General features: G+C 22.3%; 1 protein-coding gene across 1 annotated transcript in view; it reads left to right on the top strand.

The window, feature by feature from the left end:
* Positions 1-6: 6 nt before the first annotated feature.
* The window catches only part of LOC111625379 (RYamide receptor-like), a 27510-nt gene continuing 21998 nt past the window's right edge, over positions 7-5518 (top strand). The window contains exon 1 of the mRNA XM_023368514.1: positions 7-58. The gene's annotated coding sequence lies outside the window, so the exon portion shown is untranslated. The remainder of the gene's footprint in view (positions 59-5518) is intronic.

The raw sequence follows: 5518 nt of genomic DNA on the forward strand, positions 1-5518 counted from the left end.
TAATTGGTTGAATAACTGATGAAATAGACAGATTTTTCAATGAGAATGATTTTTATTGGTAAATTTAAATTTTTAAAATTGTAATACAGTTAACTGGAAAATTATATTTAAAATATTTTATTATTCGGATGAATATGAAAGATTACCCAAAAGTCAGTGAACCATGTTTGTTTGTGTGCTCCAGAACCATTATTTGTATGTGTATGTGTGTTGTAAACTGAGTTTAGAACAATATTCCTTCACAAAATTGATAAAAATACGATAAAAAGTACAATTAAGTAAACAATAAAATAAGAAAACAATTTAATCTTGTTTACAAAGGTTACCCGACTTTTAGGCCACCCCCGTTTAATAATAGTATTTTAAAACATCATATATAGATGATATTCAGATTTCTCGCTCATAAAATTGAAAAAAAAATTGAATACAACTCTTTAAAAAAATATATTTTAATGTAGATTTATTTAAATTTTATGCTATAAAATCTTTTAATATAGGTTAAATAAATCCTATAAAGAATTTTGGCTTTTGTATTTTACATATAAACTTGTTATTCTGAGTGGCAAATTCAATTAACTTTCAACAAATAGACTTAAAGAATTCAAAATTTCCTTTTAATATGTATCATGCGAACGACATGGGATATATGTTTGAAATTAACTAATCTGTAAAGTAATTTTAATTTTATATGGTTTTAGAATTTAAAACGAACTTTAAAAAAAACTTTAATTTAATAAAGAATAAACAAGTATTTAATAAAATTGTATTATTTATACTAGAATAAATATTTTAATAAAATATAAAATTTATTTTAAAATAGAAAAAAAAAATTTCACCAGCAGCCACTCGAAATTATTAATTCTAAACGTTTTTGTTACAATTTTAACAGTTTATTTACTTATTATATTAAATTTAATTAAAATTTTAATTATAAAAACAATTTAAAAATTAAATTATTTCAAAACAATTTATCAAACAATTATTTTTATTGCTTAGAAAAAAAAGGAAATATTTTTTAAAAATCTAAAAAACAATTCGATTAATTGAGACTTTTACTAATTAATTTAATATAAACGTATATAAATTAAAAGTATTAAATTAAATATACAGCTTTCTTGTATATTTAATTTAATATTTCTCTAGTTTTTTTTTTCTCTTTATAACTTGGAGATTTTTCAAATTTTAGATAATAAAAGATTTGATTTCGCTTGGATAAACACAGACACTTGGCTGATGTTGACCATTCTTATTTATACTCGGCATCGTTTATCTATAATAATTGAATAATGTAAATTAACTGAAGGTCACGGTTAATTATTTAAACGTTATGGCCCAGAATTTACATTAAAAAATACATATTAAAAATGAATTGTAGCCCACTCTTCAAGCCTACAAAAAGTTCTTCTTTTTATGTTTGTCACTAATATCAAGAGCTTTGCCAAGTTTAAAATTAGTTATATATATTTAAAAAAAAAAACAATATAAATTACTTATTAGATATATTTAATTAATTTTTAAGAATTTTAAGTAAAGAACATTAATAATAATTTGCTAAAATATATTTCTTTTATCGAAATAAACAGGAATAAAACGACAATGAAATTAATCTTCGGAAGAAATTTTTATGATAATTAAATTATGTCGTAATGACAATTTTTCGTATTTTAATTACAAAGAGAAAATCTTCCTTTCATTTGCTGTCATTTACTAATCTATACGAGAATATTCCAAGTAAATAACATCGTAAACATTACTATATCCGCTTTCTAATAACCATACAGCAATAAAAATTAAAGGGAAAAATAATTTAATTCTTAAAGAATTTAATAAAGAAACGCAACTTACTTATAAATAAATAAACTAAAACAAAAATATGTTTTAATCACTGTAAAAAATATATATATATTGACTGTTATATAAAACTTCTATAAATCAGAAAAAATTAAAAAAGTTGGGGGAAAAATATATGTTGAATATTATTTCCTGTTTAAAATTTAAAGAGTAATATTGTATGATCTGAGTATAAAATAAGTTTTAAATTTTTATAGGAGAGAAATAAAGATTGTGGTTATATAGGCCTATATATATATATAAGTACGAAAATCAATACAATGAAACTTATGTAAACCGGACACGTTCAGTACAGTATCGAATACTTTCTTCTTTTTAGGCAGGTTTCCGTTTTGAATAGGTTTTGCTGTATACTAAACGTGGAAAAAGGTTATTGTTCTGTAAAAAATATTGGCATTATATCCCATTTCTAAATATTATAAAAGCTGTTATAAATCTAAACTATCTGAAATTACATTTGATATGAAAAATATAAAAAAATAATATTCAATTTATTATATTTCTATTCTTCTAATTCTTCTTACTAATTTCTTGTCTAGACATTAACTCATGAACCTTCTTTAAAAATATATTATTAACAAGAATTGTTCAATTTATTTTAAATGTTTTTTTATGTATAATGCCTCTATATAATAAACAGTTTCTTTCTTTATAAGTAATTTTTTAATAAAATTTTTTATGTTTTTAAATTAAGAATTTGGCTTCATGTTCTATGTATTTTATATTATGTTTCTACTAGAATTGGCAACTAAGTCATGCTTTATTTTATATATTATTAACTTACATAGGCGAGTCGATATGATACGATCTTTAATATCTTTGAAAAGATATTAACTCGCTGATGTCTTGTTTGTCATATTTAAAATTTTAATATTTAGATTTATACGTTTAAATATCTTCAATTTAATTAATTCTTTAATAAAATTTCGAGTCATTTTTTATGTAAAAAATGAAAATAATTAAGGATATATCTATCAAAAATAGAGCATTTATAGGATACTTTCCTGATTTTTTAGAGATTAGAATAATGCCAAATATAGAATTCTATTTTTGAATTTTTAAATCACCGCTCTGTGGGCACTAAGAGGGCCTTTTTTTTCATTCCAATTGTAGGTTCGGCAGGCCCATTACGGCTATGAAAAAAGGCCCTCCATACCTGGGACACACCATCCAGTATATTGCTGTGGACTGACGTCAGAATAATTCGTTTTAAGTATAAAAAAATTATTTATTTTATTCTAAAATTAGATAATTGCCTCATTAAAGAATACCTGACATATTTTGCCCCATATTACATCAATTTTGTTTATAAAATATTTAAAATATTTTCTTAAATAAAGAAAAGAATTTTAAATCTTTCAATTCATTCAAAACAAACTTCCATTAATAGATATCAATTTCTATAGAAATTTAAGAGTAAATTAGCTATTATTTACAATGTTGTAAACAGCCAGCTGCATTATGTCATTAATCAAGGTCGCTTTCTATTTTCGTTTTACCAAAATAAGTGTAATTTATTAGCTTAAACATAAGAATTTTCTTTTGTATAATTATAATTGATCTTCATTAAAATAAAGTAAAAAAAATTCTCGATTTTAAAACATTTTTAATGTTAAATCTTTGCTTTTTTTCCTTTAGAATTAATTGTATATTTTCATGGAATTTTTTTTAATCATCTTTTTCCTACGCTTGATATATTTTAAATTTAAACTTTATGAAACTTTTAAGTAAATTTAATCACAAATTAATATTCTTTCTTAAGTTCTTGAATATTAATAAAATTTTAAAAATTAAATTAATGCAAGTTTTATTTATTTACATATTACTTTCTCAAGAGTTTATAATAAACTTTAAAAAATAAAATTGTAGATTAATAACATTGATAATACTAATATTTATAATTATTTTATCTTATAACGAACGTATATTAATAAAATATACCGATTAATATATATTATTTTAAATTCAAAACATAATTAATTCAGTTCCTTGGTAATATTTAGTTGAAAATTATAAATCTGTTCAATCTCTAATAAATATAAAAAATTACATAATATAACATTAAAATCTGTAATTAATATCTCTGAAAATTAATTAATGTCTAAGGGGCATAATAATAAATTTACTATAGATCTAGGGGTCATCCATTGTACTGTACGTACAGTTTTGAATTAATTTAGATTCCCTTCATCCCTGTTGTGTACAATGATTTGGCAACTTCTTGGCAAACTTTCTTCCCTTTAATTACATGTACAATAGTTCATGGACCTCCTGACATTGGAGAAATGACTTTAAAATATTTTCTAACGTATATTTTTATTCTAATAATAAGTAAGTTGTCTTATAAAAAATGTTTACGTAGACAATGCTTCAATCCCCTTTCCATGCGACCCCTTCAGTGGCACGTTATAGCTTCGTAGAGTCCAGGCAAATTTGAATTAGTGAACTCATGTACTGTACAGTGTTGACTTCAAACATTTTCCTTCGAGGGAATTTTTTGAAGGAAATATTTTCATATAAAAGATTGCTTTGGGGTCTCTGTTGGTGGGGGCTCCAGGTAATTGCCTTTTTTGCGCTACTGACCCCCAATTCTGTACACATAATTAATGGCCGCACCTCTTAAACTATATAATTTATTAATATATAATGTTTAAAACATAAATTATCAATTTTATTTGTGTATTATATCCTTTATAATAAATTTTATAAGAATAAAAAATAACCAATTACTTATAGTCTATTGATTATTCAAATTCTCATGTTAATACTCAATGTAAACAATTGTTAATTCAGTTTTTATTCTTAGTTTTTTTTTATTTAACAAATTTAATAAAAATTCAAATAAAAGAATTATCTTTTGATTTAATTAAATACTTTATAAGAATCGCTGCTTATTTACATACAAATGAACAATAATGAATTTGTCCCACTTCTTTAATTAAGAGTACTAAAAGAAATATTTTCTAGGATTAATTTTATACCATAGAAAACAGATGTATATATGTAGAAAAATGTAATTTTACTTAATTTATGCCACGGAATGTTTGTATAGATCTTTTCAAGAGATTATGAAATACATTATAAAAGTCAATTAACATTCTAATTATATTTACTTCTCGATTTATTAAGTTTATTGATGAAAAGTAAAATTATGCATTTGGAATTTATAGGAATAATATTAATCTAAACCTCTTATAAAAGTTAAAGAAAACTAATTAATTACTGAGAAATTCATTAGATAAATAGCCAAGTACTTCACATACAACTATTCAAGATGCGAAAGTAATTTTGACGTCTTTAAACATTCCTCTTAATACGAAGGATTAAGGATTATGTTGCAGATTATACATCGTTATAATAATAGAATATTCAAATATTATCTTATCTATTAATGCGACAAGATGAAAATTTTTCTTTTTCTCCCCTCGAATGAATAATAAATTAATATTATTTTCCATACAAAACACGATACATCGGCTATATTAATATTTCATTTATTTATAAATCATGTTTTGTATAACATGGATCCTCCTTTCCTGTCAGATTTCTGTTGAAATATGTGAACATTTTTATAAGATTTTTTTAAAAGAACAATAAAAATTTGAAAATAGAAATTTATTATTTTATAAATTTTATATTTTTATATAAAGTTTTAGATTTTTATTAT

This window comes from Centruroides sculpturatus, unplaced genomic scaffold (genome assembly GCF_000671375.1).
Source record: "Centruroides sculpturatus isolate CEXI.00-Female unplaced genomic scaffold, Cexi_2.0 scaffold233, whole genome shotgun sequence".
Taxonomy (NCBI): Eukaryota; Metazoa; Arthropoda; class Arachnida; order Scorpiones; family Buthidae; genus Centruroides; species Centruroides sculpturatus.